The sequence below is a fragment of the Octopus bimaculoides genome, chromosome 20, assembly GCF_046866305.1.
Source record: "Octopus bimaculoides isolate indiv1 chromosome 20, ASM4686630v1, whole genome shotgun sequence".
Taxonomy (NCBI): Eukaryota; Metazoa; Mollusca; class Cephalopoda; order Octopoda; family Octopodidae; genus Octopus; species Octopus bimaculoides.
Genome location: NC_142947.1, coordinates 7,276,468 through 7,296,467, shown reverse-complemented (window position 1 = coordinate 7,296,467; position 20,000 = coordinate 7,276,468). Strand labels below are relative to the sequence as shown.

At 36.7% G+C, this 20,000-nt stretch overlaps 1 protein-coding gene across 5 annotated transcripts in view; it reads left to right on the top strand.

Annotated features, from left to right (window-relative positions):
• The window catches only part of LOC106869197 (uncharacterized), a 150,758-nt gene that overhangs the window by 34,931 nt on the left and 95,827 nt on the right, over positions 1 to 20,000 (top strand). The window lies entirely within an intron of this gene.

Below are 20,000 nucleotides of genomic sequence, written 5' to 3'. Positions count from 1 at the left end.
ATCAGTTATGTCTCTCTCCAAACAATAAGGGCAGAGGAGAGAAATAGTTGTCACTATATCAGTGGGTCTCCCTCTCTAACAATAGACCAATGGAGGGACATAGTTGACACTGTACTACTACAGCCGTCCTTATCATTATTATTACTCACCTCTATTATATTTCGCCTCAAAAAATATTGGTGTACTTTATCCCCCCCCCGTCTCTCTCTCTCTATTTATATATATATATATATATATACACACACACACACAATCACAATTATGTTTGTATGTATGGTATATTTATACATAAGCACATATTTTAAAATATGTGTTTATACACACACACACACACACAAGTAATATATATGCGCGCGTACGTACACACACGTGTATACAACCACATATGTATGTATGTTTGTGTGTGTGTATGCATGCATGGAAGTATCTAAATTTAAATGCAATTGTTTGTCAATATTTAGTCGGTAGATAATACTCTATAAAAATCACATTTGGTGAATTTTAACGGCAGTGATGATAGTCCAGTGGTATCTTATGTTAAATATATTTATAATGTCTGTTATCTGGAAATATATTCCAACTGCCATCACGACAAACTTCGTCGTCGTTGTCGTCTTCCTGCTCTTCATGTAATTGTTTTGGCAATAAACAATATTTCTTCCAAATGAGTCATCTCGTCGTTAGAGTTCTGGTTTCCAAGTTTGACGACTATCTCCTAATTTCTCTTGAGTTGGTGAGGTCTTAATATCTCGAAGATGTCAGGGCTTAAAAATGAAATTACAATAATTGTTAGAAAACTGTCGCTAATATTTCCAGAAATTATTTTAAAACAATAAAATCAGCCAATACATTTGCCTGTCTTTTAGTTACAACTTATCTTTATTATTATTTTCACTTTAATTTAGCTTGTAACAGATTGATTTGGTCCCATGACTCTGCTTTCGATTAATTTAAAAACGCAATGGGGGAAAATATTGGTACTAATTAAAATAACGACATGTCAAATTACTGAAATGTTTAATTAAGACCGCGACTTGTCACTAATTGAAGAATGTTTTGTGTCCGGATGAGGTTACAACACAATTACCTCCCTTGATTCACTTCTTGTTTTATTGAAAGATAGTACAGATGTACATTTCACAAACATTATGTACATTTCACAAACATTATGTACATTTCATAAACGTTATTTACACTCTGCAAACATTATTTTACATTTTGCAAATATGACAATCTTCTTTTTCTTCTCAGAATACTAAATCTTAAAATCAGAATCCCATTTTCCCTCATTGCTGATGTTGATTTTAGACAGTGAGTGACTGAGAGAGAGAGAGAGAGAGAGAGAGAGAGAGAGAGAGATACACACGCACACAGTAAACCACACCCTCGTTATTAAGCATTCCACCTTGCCCAATCAACATAGAATGTTACTTTATTCACGTCATAATAATAAAAAAGAATTAACTGCTGCTAACTCTTCACTTTGTTTTATAATTCTGTATATAACAGCTGGGTTTATGTTTAGAGAGATTTAGTTATGAGGAAATTTATCTCTTTATATAAGTGTATGTGGATAATCTTGGGCAAATGGTTAACAAGTTTACTTTGCAATCATGATGACTTGGGTTCAGTCTAATTGTGTGGTAACTTATACAAATATTTTGTTACTGTTGCCTTGGGTCGACCCAGCTGTTGGGGTTGGAATTGGGTCAACAGACTTTGTTGAATGGACTTCAAAGGGCCAGCATTTTCACACTGCCAGAGTATTTAGTTAAGGGTACATGTGACTGTGGAATATTCAGCCACATAAGTATACAGTAAGTTAATAGGTCTGTTGATTGAACAACTAGAATGCTCCTAGTCAAAACAGGTGGAAAATTCCTTTTCTGTGTGTGTGTGTGTGTGTGTGTGTGTGTGTGTGTGTGTGTGTGTGCAAGCATAGCTGTGTGGTAAGATGTTTGCTTCCCTATCACATGATTCTTAGATCAATCTCTACTGAGTGGTACTTTGGACAAATGTCTTCTACTGACCAAAGCCTTGTGAGTGGATTTGAAAGACAGAAACTGAAAGATGCCCCTCATATATATGTATGTTTGTGTTGGTTTGTCTTCATATTACATGACATATGTAAACGATTGCCACTGTCATATAAGCAGTGTCATTCATTTTCAATATACTGCAAGAGCATGTCTGGTGACAGCTGACTACTTGTGCAGTCCCCTTTCTCCCTCTCCAGTCTTCACTTCCTGGATGATGCTGGGTCAAGGATGGGATAACTGAGAGGGTGTCTGATTGTGATTGTTACATAGACACTTAAAACAATTAGCGAAAGCATGGCACAACAGCCAAATTACACTCACTTGTGAGTATCAGCTGAGCATATTTGTATGTATGTTAGTATGTATAGTGTTTTGTGTGTATGTTTATGTAACATGTATATTATACACACATCCACATGTGTGTGCATATTTCTGTATGTATTTACATGTACATGAAGTACTGTAAGGGTTCTTTATTGTTGGCCAAAGAGGATGATTCTAATATGATGAGATCAAGACAGACAGCAGTTGTGTTCTCTAGTAACACTCATTAATCCATTAGCATTTAAACTAGTCATAGCTGGCAAAATAGTCTACTTGTTTTATGTTCAACTGGTTGGATCTAGCCTCTCACACCTACCCTAGAATGTCATTCTAAAACTTTACAATTACATCATTGAAATCTCAAGCTTCAAGATAATACATGATTAATTCAAAACAATGTGAATAAATAAGCATTAGATTTGACAGAGCAATCTGAATGCTAAAAGGTTAAAAGTATTGGTGAGTCTGTTTACAGTGAACATGGAATGAAGGAATAACAATACAAGACTGATGCCAGAAAGCCTGCATGCAGCCAAAGAGGAGAAGAGAATTGTCAATCGATGTGGACTATTCTGCTTAAGATTGGTTTATGGAGTGCTTACCAGGAGAACGCCAAGGTTGCTTGTTCCAAATGGGTTCACAGACACATCAGTTCAAAAAGCTCATGTCCTGTGATTCTCAGCCTGCATTGAGCAAACTTAGATGATTTGGAGTGAGTTTCAGCCAAAAAGAGACAGAAAAGAAAAAAAAATCCCTTTCAGATCTGGTATAATCTAGAAAATCCATTAAGGAATGTTGTTATCCTTGTGTTGATCTGTCGAGCAGTGGATTTGGTTAGATTCCTGGATGTGAGAAAGACATTCTAAATCTGTACCTGGGCTCAGAAAATATGTGTAAATTACTACCTAGGAATTAATGTGCAAATAGCTGGCACTACAGATAAATATTGGGAGGGGATAAGCCATTTTTGCTTCTCCTTGATGGCTATGGAGTTGGTATTAAGTTACCAGAAACTAACCACTAGGAATGAAAAACCAAAAGATCTTGTTTCTGGATGGCATTACTACTACTACTACTACTACTACTACTACTACTACTACTACTACTACTACTACTACTACTACTACTACTACTACTACTACTACTACTACTACTACTACTACTACTACTACTACTACTACTACTACTACTACTACTACTACTACTACTACTACTACTACTACTACTACTACTACTACTACTACTACTACTACTACTACTACTACTACTACTACTACTACTACTACTACTACTACTACTACTACTACTACTACTACTACTACTACTACTACTACTACTACTACTACTACTACTACTACTACTACTACTACTACTACTACTACTACTACTACTACTACTACTACTACTACTACTACTACTACTACTACTACTACTACTACTACTACTACTACTACTACTACTACTACTACTACTACTACTACTACTACTACTACTACTACTGTGGAAACAAGGAGATAGTTAAAACTTGTTGCCCAAATTAACTGAACTATTCCAGAAATGTGACTGTATCAAAGCTCCCAGTCTCTCCATCATACTAGGGATCTCATTTCAAAATCTAAGGAGCAGAGATACCATAGGTCATAGAGTGGGCCATTAAATTATGCTAAGGAGCCTGTTGAATCTGAAGTTTGATATTGGCTGAGTTAACATTTCAAATTGGGTTTGGCAGAAAATTTGAACATGTGGTGTCATCAGCATGGCTTTTGGCCAACATTCTTTGGGCTATTTCAGCTACATGAGATACCATTGACTGGGATGGAGAGAATGGAATAGTGTCTTAACAACTTCTTGCCAAAAGAGTTTGGTCTCCTGTAATGTTTCACAGGAATTAGGCTGTACTATGTTACAACAAAATTTCAGCTGCTTAAACATCACTGAAAGATGAGTTGAGAATAGCATGATGTGGACATCATTGTATGTATGACTGTGTTGCTTGGAAAGAAGTGGAATACAGCAAAGCTGGAAATGAAAGAAATGACTGGAGGTGTGCAGGTGACATGGGCAGGGCTGATTAAAAAGAGAAAGCAATGGGTATCTCTTGATAATAAGAGGAGAGAAATTGGGGCCAAATTGAAGTGGAAGAGGGAGCAGCCAAAGTAGTGAGGTTCAGAAGTCATTGTACATGGTGTAACAGGTGAGAGAAGGAAGCTGTTGGAGAAACAGCAGTTATGGAAAATGGAAACGGGTCATATAATTCCTCCTGAGATCAGTGTTTAATGTTCTTCTTTAATCAGTCTTAAATGGGATGCTGGTGGTGGTGGGTTGATGCACTGGGGTTAAAACTGAGATCTCATGGTTTCAAAGCAGACTTGCTAACCACTCAGATATGCTTACATGTCTGTTTGTATATATCATCATCATCATCATCATTTAAACCCCTTCTATGTTTTAATGGGAAAAATTGTTAGTGTTGGACAAAATGCCAATAAAATATCTGTTCCATCTCTTTTTATCTTCTAATTTCAATTACCACCTGGGTCAACTCTACCTTTCATCCTTCTGAAATCTATAAAATAAAATCCTAGTACTGGGGGTGGGGAGGGGGCAATGCTATTGACTAATCCCTACCCTCTCAAAACTGCTGGCTTCATGGCCTAAACTAGAAACCATTGTTTATAGGATTTAAGATAATTTCTGTTGCATTTTAATTCCTGTGTGAAAACGTCAACCAGATTCCCTCTTTTTTTTTTGTTTATCAAGTCTCCATCTTAGTATTTATTGCAGTAGACATTATCTCATAAGAAGCCCCCTTCTTTATCCTTTCTTTGTACCCCTTACAAGCATTAGGCTTGTCTTCTCGGGGTTTCCTCATTCCTTCTGCCTGCAACTGCTGCTGTCTGTGGCTGATTACATAACTCTTCTCATCACACCACAACGTAACTGCACTTTAAGGTGGAGTTCAACAAATTTGATCTCACACTTCTTCTGTTTCTCCATCCCTTGGGCTTACTGTCTTATCAAGTGGACCCCACCCTCCACTGCCACCCTTCTCTTTTACAAATATGTAAATAAACAAAATAAATATTCCAGCTCTAGTTTCACCAAAATTCTTAGCTTCTATGCTAGAGAGAAGGAAAGGAACATGAGAATTCTTCTCTCCCTCCATTCCTCCCCCTCTCTCTGATATGTGCCTGTATGTGTACACACACACACACACACACAAACACACACACACACACACACACACACTATAGTTAATGGTGGTTGAAGGGCTCTCGCATCAACCTAAGTCACCTTCTCCCATCTGATTCCACTCTTTAAAGAGCTCCTCTTTATCAAATCAGCAGGTCTTTTGTTATATAATGTCAGTGTCTTTATGGCAAGAAACTAATTGTAGCTCTTACTTTAAATACTGTGTATATTAAATATTTATGCAGTACTTTTTTGTTGATCCTGCCATAACAGAGCAGTAAACTACAAACCAAAGTACTCCTTGTTACTTCTAAGTTCAGGTAGTCTGCATACATTTCACTTGGTATTACACCGTTTTACAATATCTCTGTTGTAAGTTGATTATCTGCTGGAATTAATTGTTAAACAAGAAAACCTAACAGGGAAGCAAGACAATATTTTATCATTTTTTATAGGTACAAGCATGGCTGTGTGGCTAAGAAGTCAACTTTGTAACCACATGGTCTCAGGTTCAGTCCTACTATGCAATATCTTGGGCAAGTATCTGCTACTCTATAGCCCTGGGCTGACTGACCAAAGTTTTATGAGTGGACTTGGTATAGTGAAACAAGAAGCTTGTTTTATCTATGACCTGCGTGTATTCCCATCTCCTTGTCCTGACATCATTGTATATGAATATGAACGCCACTGTCATTCAAGTGGTGTCTTTTATTTTCCATCTGTCATGAAATCATGTCCAGTCGTCGTGCTGTTCATGTTTGAAGGATAAGGGGACACATTCTCTGGCTTCAGAACAGGTGGGACTGGTGACAGAGAACAGCATCCCACTGTAGAAAATCTGCTTCCATGAATATCCTCTGACCCATGGAAAAGTGGACATTAGAATAGTGATGATGATGATTATTCCTGTTATAACACTACTGTTGTTTTTCCAGATCAATCCCAACGTTCCAACCATGCCCTTCTCGTCAGGTTTCATTTTTTTTTCCAAACATAGTGTGCCTAAGCACTACATTGCCTAATATGTCCCGTCATTCTTTTTTTTTTTTAAGACTATAGACTGTGATTTAAGGATGATTTTACTGTTATTTCTTGCAGGTTAGAGTGACAACATAATGTAGTCTTCATAATCCTTTTTCTATCTCTCATCTCAGAATCTGTCCTTCTTCAAAGCTCCCTGTATATTGCCCACCCCACCCCACCACCACCACCACCACACTGTCATTGTCAGCTGGCTGCTTGTCACTTTCTTCCCCCTCCATATCAACTGTTTCCATCTGGTGTGGATGATGTGGTCTGCCTTCCCCTCCTCCTCCTCCTTGTTGGTGTCATGCTGTGTGTGTGTGCATTATTTAGGAATGGCTGTTGTTGATACTACACACACACACACACACACACACGCTTGTATGTTGGTGGGGAGGGTGAAGTGATCATGTCCAAGACATTGCTCTCTCTCTCTGTGGGGTGGAGGAGTTCTGGTGGTGGTGTCAAGGTCCCCACCCTGTTCTACGTTACTTCTCTTCATTGCCAATATGTAACAGTTTCTTTTGGCTTGAAAAAATGTTATCAGGAGGTGGGGGCAGTAGTCCCAATCCCGACCTACCCCAACAAGATATCTACAGAGTTTGTGTGCATGTGCGAGGGAGTCAAACAAGTGTGAATGGCGGTGAGGTGGGGGAGGATATAGTTCAAATGTTAGTAACAGAGTGAAGACAGGTAGTGGTGCTGGTGTTTAACAGGGTGCTATTTTAGGTCTACAACTGTTATAAGACTGTCTCATTAATATGAAAAACAGAACACATGCTAGTCTTGATTTTTCTGGCTTAACTCCCCTCTACCCCAACTGAACAGGTATAGTTTAATATTTCAAGATTTTAAAATTTGACTTTAAAAAAAAAAAAGTTTTTTATTATTTATTTTTGATATTTTACATATCATTTGTCGTGGGAACTAATTGCATTTCTGCTGGCCTATCTTTCTTTATACACACAGATATGTACTAGGTTTGTTATGTAGATCCTTCTAGAACTTCTGGTTCTAAAGCTCCTCTTGATTACTAATTTTGCTGAACCAGGGATGGCCACCTACTCAGCACACTTCAAATGAAACTAATATTGATTTCAAATTTTGGCTCCAGGCCAGCAATTTTTGGAGAGGGGGTAAGTTAATTACATTGATCCCAGTACTTAATTAGTACTTATTTGATCGACTCTGAAAGGATGAAATTTGAAGATGACTTTAGTGGAATTTTAACTCAGAGCGTAACCATGTCACTTCGAGTTAAGTCCCACTGTGTGGCACCTTAGGCAAGTGTAGTCTTCTATAGCTCTTTCTATAGCTCTTGGCTGATCGAAGCCTTGTGAGTGAATTTTGTTCATGGATCTGCATGTGAGTGTGTGTGGGTGTGTTCATGTTTGTCACATTTACATCCTTGACACCACTTGTGTTAATTTGTTTACATCCCTGTAACTTAGCAGTTTGGCAAAAGAGGCAGATGGAACCCCCCCCCAAAAAAAAACCCATAGGTGGTAGGGTTGGATTGGTTGACTCGCAGCTTTCAAGGTTATTCCTGAGCATGGCTACAGTCTAACGACTACAACATGTAGAAGATAAAAGATGAAAAGGCTTTATGTTATTCTACTAATGTTATTCTATTTTCTTTTGTGTTTTGTATTGTAATCATCAAGTTGTCACAACTGAAATGTGTTTATCTGTTTCACCATGTTGAGTCGGGATTCTCTGCCCCTCCTTAGGCTAGGTACTCCTCAAATGTGCGTCTCTACAAATAACATCAATGTAGTCAAGTGGTCTTTGTTCTGCATTAGGGTATGGAAGTCTTCAAAATATAACATCTGATATGACCTTGTGTTCAGCATGGCCATAGTGAATTGAGCATCAATAGTAGAGATGGGTGGAACATGTCTATAAATTTTTGCCTTGTTCCTGTATGGACATTGTGAGGTAATTTGAGCTCTGGTACCCATCTCATCAAGTTTGTGGTATGTATAGCTTATCTGTACTATAAAGTGCTGGAATGGCATTTAACTGGTGAGAAAGCATTGTAATTATGTGTCTGATGTAACAATTGGAAGCAGAAAGATCACTATGACTTTCATGTTTGTGTTATGTCTGTTGGAGTGAACTCATTTTTTTATATTGTTCGACTAACTTGAGATTCCATTGTTGTTTCATGAATTCGTTTTGTTTTTGTAAAGTGTCTTTGGCAGATGACAGTTTAATGGAATTTTACAGACGGATTTATGGCCGACATTTCACACGAATGCAAACTCATTATTAGCTGGGGCTGAAAAGCTGACAGTATTCTTATTAAATTCCAATTCTTAAACCCTTGTTTTGTACTCCTCTTCAAGGTACTTAACTCTGTCTTATGCCTTTAATCAAGGTACTCAACTCTGCATTGTGTTTCTGATCAAGGTACTTAACTCTGCTTATTTCAGTTTGCCTGACTGACAAAAGAAGTTCTACTACTTCATGGTTGAGTGATTAGTAATAAAGACATCGGTTTAGTTGTAAAAACACAAATGTTCCACTACAAAAATAGTCTGTCCGTCTAACAATGAAGAAATGTTTATTAGTGGGGGTGGGGGTAGGATTTAATTTATTTACAAAGTGTACTGGGTGTTGTTTTTACATGGCACCATTACCAGTGCTTTTTTTTCTACATGGCACATTGTTTTGAATTAATTATGCATTATATCATAACTTCAAAATTACAATGCTTTGTGTATTTTTAGAATGAAATTGTAGGGTACATGTGAGAGACTGGATCTAACCATTTTCAATGTAAAACAGAATATTTAGGCTTGATATGGCCAGTTTAAATGTTAAAGGGTTAAAGTTATTTTTTAAAATATTTTGATCCAAACATTTCCTTGTTGATTTGACATAAGATTAATGATGAAAGAATAAACCACCTGGTTGTATTTTGCATGTTTTTACTGAAGCCCTTCTGGTAGTAATTACTAAACATACAAATTACTTTAGCATGTTTTTACTAAAGCTCTTCTGGTAATAATTAGTGAATATGCAAATTAAGTTTGGCATTCTTCATTCAACATGTGAAGTTTGTGTATTTTTACTCAATCTAACATGCAACAGATGTTTGAACATATTGAGATAGAGGAAACCAAAATAGAACATAATGGCTGGCTGTCTGTCTGTCTGTCTCTGTCTCTCTCTGTCTGCCTCTGTCTCTCTCTGTCTGCTTTGTCTTTGTGGCTGGCTGCCTGGCTCTTACTGTATTCCTCTTTCTGTAGTAAAACATACCATGAATTACATAATGTATCTATTTATCAGGTCCTCTACTTCTCTTTGCCACACTGCATAACTATTACTACTAAACCACACTATCAACATTTCACCATATCACCATTCCATCACATCCACCATCATCATCTTTACCCCCATCTCCACCTCACCACAGCGTACCACCCCCACTATACCTGTGTTGACACAGTCTTTAACCCTTTAGTGTTCAGATTACTCTGTTGAATATAATGCTTGTTTATTCACATTAATTTGTATTAACGATACATTATTTCATAGCTTTGAGATTTTGATGATGCAGTTGTTTATTTTTAGAATGACATTGTAGGGTAGGTGTGAGAGATCAGATCTGGCTGGTTTGAACATAAAATGAGTAGAATATCTGGGTCGGATGTGACTGGTTTAAATGTTTAATGGCTAGAATAATGGAGCACTACACTGTCATTCACGGAGACAAACAGTTTTCTTAGCTTAATTGTTTGAGCATCTTCATTTCATCACCATCATCATCATCATTTAATGTCCGTTTTCCATGCTAGCATGGCTTGAATGATTTGACCAGAGCTGGCAAGCAAGAGAACTGCACCAAGTTCCAGTTTGATTTGACTTGGTTTCTGTGGCTGGATGCCCTTCCTAACACCAGCCATTCTAAAGTGTGTGCTGGGTGCTTTTTATGTGTTACCAACATGGATACACTGACATTTAAAACACCATTAATCTTGATTTTTGCCACGGATACCCAGACCACAAAGCTTGGGTAGTGATGCAGTTCATTAGTTCATCCCTTACCCCAATTACTTGACTGCTACTTATTTTATCAAACCCCGAATGATGCAAGGCAAAGCTGTTTGTGGCAGAATTTCAACTTAAGATGTAAAGGGATGAAACAGAATTTGTTCATTTGTTTTTCCATGCTTGTTTGAGTTTGATGAATATATTACCAGGGCATTGTTTTATGATTGGATGCTGTATTTGTCATTAACCCATACCTGGTTTTCAAATAAGGGATCTTATTTCACATGTCTTCAGATATATAAAGTGAGCAAACTAATTGTTGACCAAAGTGACAACAACAGCATTGCTTGTAGCTCACAACCTTTGCAGAACCCAAGAGAAACACACACACACACACACACACACACACACACACACACTGGTTTTTTCTACCTACCAAATTCACTCAGTTTTGATTGTTCTGAGGCTATAATAGAAGACACCTGCTCAAGCTTTTGTGCAGTGGGATTGAACCTGAAACCACAGTATTAGGGAGCAACCTTTTTAACCACACAGCCATGCCTGTACCAAATTACTGTAGGGGATTTTATTTGGTATTCTACAGGTTCTACCATTGACTGTTGTTGGCAACATTACTATCCTACCATTGACTTCTCTCTGATAGCATTATTACTATTCTGATCAAGGGCCAAACTAGTTTACATATTAATGGCACTAAGAGCAACGTTTGTATGTGAAGACCACAAAAAGCTAGTTTCTAAGAACTCTAAGACAATGCTAACTGCACTTAGAATCATAATTATGTTTGTTTCAGACTAGAAGTAGGTCAAGTGTGAGCTGTAAATGTGTCATCTAATAAACATATTATATAATGCCTGCTTCCAGTTGCTCGAACCACTGTAAATCACACGCTACCATTTCATACCATTGTTCACCATAACACTATCAAATTCTCCTGCTTGTAAACCAGACACCAGTCACATGCCCTCATTTTTCACTAATCTTTGTGTTTTTAGGTCTTTACCCTCAAATTTTGTAGTATTTGTTTTTGGTTCTTAACCCATTACATACATATAGACATACCCGTATACACACAGGCACACACATATAGACCTAGCAATATACACACAAGCGTACATGTACACATGCATCTAACAATTCATTTGGAGAACTTATTTTATCTGATTCCCTGCTCCCATGTCTAACACACACTTCAACATATTTGATTTGAACTGAATATTTAAATTGTTCACTAATTGAGACAGACACTCTTCATTATGGTGACAGTGTAAGCTAATCTAATTAAACACTCATTACGTCCATAAACACACTCTCACATCTGAGATCACTTCCTTAGATATACACACATCTTAGTACATATCTGTAAACATACATCTTAAAGCACTTCCATGAACACATGCAGCCCCTGCTGTCTCCCGTAATGTAATATGTTACCATCTCATACACCTTAAGAACAGCCCCTTGCTGTCTGTGTTTGTATAATATATTTCCATCTCAAGTCCTTTAGCTGAATTAGGACAGGAATAAAATATTAGACCAAAATTCAGTTCAATTTTCTGGAAGGAGGGGTCCATTGTTTCATACAGATGCTGGTGTCTGTGAATATAGTGAAGGAGTTATCAATAAACATGTAATTTCAGGATCAATACAATAAAATAACTTTTTAAAGAAAGGGCTCGGATACTCTTAGGTAAATAAAGTATTGTGATCTGGAAATAGGTTGTCAACTCCCATTAGCTTCTCAGTTCTTGACTGAAAATATAAAAGGATGCAGCCATATATAAAAATTGAAGGCATCAGTATATTTGTAGCTGTTAATAAGTGTGACCATGTAAATCATAATAAGAATGTATATATTAATGTGTGTGTGTGTACATGCACACATATGCACGTATACTAATAATATCAACTGGTGAGAATGAGTGCTCAATACCACAATGGTGAATGAATATTATTTGTGGTTTAATAAGACAACGAATAGTTTTATGTAAAGAGATTTCACAATTGTTCAAGTGTGCCACATGGAAGTGTTGATACTTGAAAGTGTTGATACTTCCATGTGCACACTTCAGCAATTGTGAAGATGTCTTTGCATATACCATGTCTTCACGTTTTTTTTTTTTTGTGTTTTTTCTCCATTTTAAAAATTAATTTATTAGACTGTGGCCAATGCTTGAGCATTGCCTTGACGAATATTTTAGTCAAATGACTTGCCCCACTGCTATTTTTTTTCTTTCAAACCTGGTACTTATTCTATTGGGCTCTTTTGCCAAACTGCTAAGTTACAAGGATAAAAGACAGCTCGTCCCTGTCTGCTTTTTTAACTGTTATTACTACCATCTCCGCCAGCACCATCACTGCTATTCTACCACCACCACCACCACTGGCTGATCTTGTGCTAGTCCCACTCACTTCTTATTGCAAGTATCGTGTCAACTTTCAATGAAAACAGTCAAGTTTGGTGTAGAAGCTGTTAAAAATGAAATCTGTATTCAACAATGGGCTCTCCCGGATCACAGTTGACATTGTGGATTCAGAATAAAGCAATTAGTATATTTAATATATTAAACGTAATTCAATTAAGAGAACTTGTATTTGAATGTCAGTTGGGTTTTTTTTTTTTTTGTAAACATTATTTAACGTATTCAATAAAATGTTTTACTTGATTTCCTCCTTTTACATATTCCTATGAATGAAATTCTAAGCTACATCATCATCATCGTCTATTCATGCTGGTATGTCTTCTGCACTTGCCTGTTTGACAAGCCTGCTTCCCTCCTTCTCTCTCTTTCTCTCTCTCTCTCTCTCTCTTTCTCTCTCTCTCTCTCTCTTTCTCTCTCTTTCTCTTTTTCTCTCTCTTTCTCTCTCTCTCTCTCTCTCTCTCTCTCTCTCTCGTCCTCGGTCGGTGTCTCCTCTTGTTTGTGTCAGGTCAGGCTACTTCACTTCTCGACGTTCTTTAACCTATATCCTCCTATAAATAGTCACCAAACCACAACATATGTCTGCCCTCAATTGTTTATTTTATCTCGACAAATACTAGTTTTCTTTTTCTTTTCTTTTCTTTTTTTCCGTGTATGTAAATGTTTTCTTTTTCTTTTTCTTTTGTCGTTGTTCTTCATTCCTTTTTGTTTGTTTTGTCTTGCTTGTTAACTGATTGTATAGATGTGCACCTTGGCAGAAATGTCATGTTTTGTTTTTAACTCGTTGCTTTTGTAATGTCAACCTACCTTTTTTTTTTGTAGACAAGAATTACATACACACTCGCTCTAGCATACATACATACATACATACACACACACAAATACATACAAAAGTTGTTCTCTCTTTCTCTCTCTCTCTCTCTCTCTCTCTCTCTCTCTCTCTCTCTCTCTCTCTCTCTCTCTCTCTCTCTCTCTCTCTCTCTCTCTCTCACTCACTCACTCACTCACTCACTCACTCACTCACTCACTCACTCACTCACTCACTCACTCACTCACTCACTCACTCACTCACTCACTCACTCACTCACTCACTCACTCACTCACTCACTCACTCACTCACTCACTCACTCACTCACTCACTCACTCACTCACTCACTCACTCACTCACTCACACGCACACACACACACATTCCCCTTTATACATCCATCAGATCTCTGTCTTAACTATATTTTGCCTTATATGTAAACCCAGATATCTCTGTACTCTGCCCTATATACACCCACCAAATTTCTCGTAGATATACTTCAGTTTATATACATGCAAGAATTTCTCTCTTTTGCCCAGCCCATGTTAGACACACACAGACACCTCATTTCATTCATTTCTTGGTTAAAATAATGTATAATTTTTCAAGACTTCTCATTTACCTCCGACTAGATTCTTTCTCATAATTGATATTTAAGTGGAAGGGGAATTTCTAGACGACAACATAAAACTCCACAGAATCGCTCAATAAACAAATCGGATTGATTTTTTTTTAATGAATTTTCTGGAGTCCATTTAACTTGGAAAGTGACGAAACTATAAATGAGTTATTCCCCTTGTTCCATAAATTTACTTCAGATTTTGGTTTTTAATAGATGAAAAGTATTACCCCGTTCTCTCTATTTATTTTAATAAACTTTACTTTTAGTTGCTAAATTTTTTTGTTTGTTCTTCGGAAATGTCGTATCCTGGGATCACATTATCTAAGGTGACCTAAAAAAAAAATTTTTTTTAATGGTTGAGTTAGGTTTGTCGGCAATTTGGCTGCTATTTCTAGCAAGTAGGGTGACTACGTGGCAGAGGCTGTCTGGTTGGGTCAAGACCCGGGTGGTAATAGTGATGTTTTTTGATCGCCTCTTAAATCAAATCACTCAGGAGTTACTTACAGGGGATGAAATCACTCTGAGGTTAACTTTACTGGTCATTCTTCTGAGGCTAGTAAAATAAAGTACCACTGAAATACTGGATGCGGGGAATATGAAATAGTCTAGATGTGAATAGAAGACTGACTGTCATTCTTCTGGAGTTGAAAAAAGAAAAACAGTACCAGTGATATACTGAGGCAGATTTACTTTCCCTATACAATATTCTAGATATGAATAGAAGACTAACACTCATTTTCCTAAAGTTGTCAAAAAAAAAAAAGTACCCTTAATATTGACGTCAGTTTTATTGACTGAAAATTTTTTGGCTTTAGTGTTGGAAATTCTTTCCATTTTCATTTTCTTAGCATTAAGTATTATGAAAATGCATGTTCTTCCCTCCCACCCCACCCAACTCATTCGGGCGGGGTTCTATTACTATTTCTGTTACTTTGTACCGTTTCCTCTTTGGCAGAGTTCTTACTCATAGGTGCCAGCTTGTTATTTATCTTGAGCTCGGACTTGATCCAGCAGACCTGTGAATCAAAAACGCTCTAATTGTGACCATCATGCCTTTTATTCAGGCATAATGTATTGAAGACTGTCTTATATAATGTCTTCCTTCTTTTTATAACAGTATGGTGTTATTTGTGGAAAATTTGGTTTTTATTTATGGCCAGTTTAGCAACTATGTCTTTATCTTTTACTTGTTTCACTCATTGGACTGTGACCATGCTGGGGCATCGCCTCTAAGAGTTCAATTGAACAAATTGGCCTTTATACCCTTTTTTAAAGCTTGGTTCTTACTCTTTTGGTCTCATTTGCAAAACCACTAAGTTATGGGAGACAAACAAACCAACACCAGTTGTCAAGTGATGGTAATGACACACACACACACACACACACACACACACACACACACACACACACATAATGGGCTTCCATTAGTTTGCTTCTGCCATATCTACTCACAAGACTTTTGCTGGCCTGGGGCCATAGAAGATGATACTTGCCTAAGGTGCCTGACTGTGTGGGATTGAACCCAAGACCACATGGTTAGGAAGCAAGCTTCTTACCATACAGCCACACTTGTGCCTATGTAGATATCTTGTCAACTTATTGTGGTACAGCCTGTCTCTGAGGCCCAGCATTGTGAGATTTTTGTTGGTCTTCCTTTGTCGTCATCTAATGTCAACTAACCTTCACAAAACATTAATCCTTCATTCCAGTTTGGTTGTCTCCCTTGTGTCCATTGGATGATGCTCTTAATACATAGCTACTCTCAGCTCACTTGCTGCTCCACCTTTTATGTATAGCTGAAACAAAAACAGCAAATGCTATGTAAATGTTGTGTGACTGAAATATGGGCAGTAAATACTATGACTGTGAAATATGGGCAGTAAATACTATGACTGTGAAATATGGGCAGTAAATACTGTGTGGCTGTGGATATGGACAGTGAATGTTGTGTAACTGTGAAATATGGGGAGTGAATGTTATGCAGCTGTGAAGTATGGGGTGTGAATGCTCTAGATGTGAGGTATGACCAACAAATGTTATGTAGCTGTGAAATATAAGCAGTGAATGTTATGTATCTGTGAAACAGGAGTAAATGCTGTGTAGCCATGAAATATGGCCAATGAATGTTGTCTAATTATGAAATATGAGCAGTGAATGCATTAGAGCTGTAAAATGTAAGCAGAGAGCGCAAATATTTTCATGAAGGGTTTAATTCTAATAGAATCAAAATCGCTGGGTTTAAGTAAAATTGGTTGTTAACTGCAGCTTAATCAGGTGTTTTTCTGACTGGGACATAATCCATGGTTGGTTTATAGGGTGTTTTATATGTTGACAGCAGAAGATTGTTGGAATAAAGGTTGATTTGTAATAATCTGGGAGACTCTTGTTAGGCAAGGTCTGAGAATATTGGTTCTCAAAGAACCTTAACTAAGGAATAATAGACATGGCAGACATAGAGATTTGCTCCACACATGATGCTAACATTGGAAAAATGGATATTAAATCAATAATGGTTCTCTTTTTAAATGTTCTGTCAGTCTTGGCTTTTAAAATATGGAAGTAGATAGTAAGATTATTTAGAGGATATCACATTCACACCCACACCCACACAAGTATTTATACATGAATATACATTATGTATTTGTGTGAATGTACATATATATGTATATACACATATGCAAACATCTCAAAAATATCAAGGAAGATGTGTGGTGTGTGTGTGTGTGTGTGTGTGTATATATATATATATATATACATACATGCATGTATATATATATATATATAATGGTTTTGATATGTGTCTGTGATTAGCTATTTTGTGATACATCAGGAAAAAATATCTAAAATCTTTTTTTAAAGTACATTCCATTTTTTTTTTTTTAGCTGTTTCTTATTTAAACTGAGATATATAAATGTGTGTGTGTGTGTGTGTGTGTGTGTGTGTGTGTGTTACACACGTGTATATGTATGTATGTATGAATATATATATATAATTCCGCTATGTGCAAGTGGTAGTTTTCCAGCATACAGCCACCCCTACTCCCGTCCCTCCTGTGTCTCCTTTATGATGTATCATCTTTCTTTGATTCTTTGTTGCCGTCTTCACATTATCTGATTGATAGATGGAATAATAAACATGGCAGATATTTAAATCACCATTACATCTTACATTAAAATATAGGGTGTGTCCATTGTCAATTCTTCTCCAGTTGGAGACATCGTCCCCACTTCTCCCCTTGTTCTACAACCACCACCACATTTTGTTGCTTTACCATATTCTTCATCCTGTTTTCCATTCTTATTCATCAGCGTCATCATTTTAATGTCCACTCTTCAATGCTTTCATGATTTAGACTGAATTTGCTGAGACAGGTTTTCTGTGGCTGGATACCCTTCCTGTCACCAACCCTCACACATTTCCAAAGGAGGTAATATTTACCCATAGCTGTTGAGAGAGGTTTCTCTAATATTGCTCCATCTGTTACAAATGATTGTCAGATATCCCTCGAATCTTGTGTCAACTTGAAAAAAGAACTCATTGAATTGTGAAGTTCTGGATTTATTTTTGTCTTAGTCTAGTCTTTGAATAAAAACTGACTATGGTTGGAACATTTTTGATCATAGGTCTGCATGGCTAGTAATACTATTGGACCAATGTGTGTTTCTACAGTGACATACAATTGAGTGAGGGAGAAAAACCTTCCTTCATGTTAAAAAATATTACACTATAAACATTTACTTAAATTGATCAACACACCAGGTTACAATGGTTTACTGTCAGTGTGCCTCAGATAATGTAGTTCTAAGGATGTATTATGTTTGAATAAAAAAGAAACTTGATGCTCACAGCTGAATGCGTTTGATCATATGTCTGTTGGATCAGAGCTGGCAACTACAACAACAACAACAATAATAATAATAATAATACAAAGAATACTGAGACGTCGCAGAGAGTCTAAGATGGCCAAGAAGTTTCCAGAATGTTTGAGAATTCTGTGAGAAGGTGGCAGTATTGTTATTCTTGGATTTAACCCACATTAAAACAGCCAAACTGGCAACTTCAAGTTCCTTAGCAACAAACTATCGCGTTCGTTTTCATATTGAAACATTTAAATTTTTATTGCATCGATTTAGATAGATTTATTTTTAGAATAAATTGGTTTTTATTTATTTTTAGTTTCCATTTCAGATATCTCTCCTCTCTCCTTCATCCCCTCTTACCATTTCTTTCAAATGTTGCTGTTTCAAAAATGTTCTTTTGAAAAAATATCAAGTTTCTTTCTCTGAAATTCCCTGATGGCTTCAATTTATTTTTCTTCTTTTACCATTTCGACAATTTATTAAATAGATTTGGTATGGCTGTAGGATGGTGGGGATGCACACACACACACACACACACGCACACGCACACACGCACACGCACACACACACACACACACACACACACATGTTAACATGGAAAGTGTATATAAATTGATGATATATACATGTATCTGTGTGTGTGTGTGTATACATATGAACATACATACATACACACATACATACTCATACACACTGATATATATCTCAGCATGGAAATCAGACATGACTCTTATAAATATGCATATGTGTGTATGTGTGTGTATGTGTGTGTGTGTTTTAATACACACACACACAGAGTTAAGTACAACAATTAGAAAGGGAAAATATAGACAAATATTGCTAAACCTGGAATAATATCTAACAATTTGGTATTTTTATTTCGTAATTTTTATTAGCAACAAAAAGAAAACAACCCTTTTGGGAAATTTATAGATGACTAGTATTAGTTGACTTAGTGTTTCACCCCCACCCACGTAATATTTGTTTTGCTACTCTTTCCTGTTTTCTTTTACTGATTTCAATCGTTAGACTGTGACCAAGCTGGAGCATATTTTCTAGAGTTTTAGTCAATTACATTGATCCCAGTACTAACTGTAGTACATGTGTTATTGACTAATATATATATATATATATATATTTAAAGCTTCTTTATAGTTTCTGTTTATGAAAGCTTTGACGCAAAAAATACTGGTCCTATCTGAGGTTGTAATAGTACACACATTCCCAAGGTTCTCTGCAATTGGTCAAACATGATATCATGAGTTGTAAGCTTCTTGTTCTCTCAACTATATCTATATTAATAATGGTGATGATGCTACATTCTTAGAGACAAAGGAGTCAAATAATTGATAATTATGTATGATATTGCCCACATAGTTGATAACTGTATCCAGTGGCTGTAATCTGCAATAATAATAATTTGAACTTAGAGTGTAAAGATGGACAAAATGCTGCTAAGCATTTTGCCCAATGTGCTAACAATTCTGCCAGCCTGCTGCCTTAATAATATCCTGTAATGATAATAATAAACTGTTGTTGCATGACCAGCTATCATCACACATAGTGCATAATTTAAAATGAGTGCAATGAAAGGACTAACCAATGTATTAGTTACTCCTGTCTGGAGGTGAGTACTGTTACTGCAGAAATGAGTACATGCTGGCCAAGATATTAGAGTACTCTGGTCTGAATC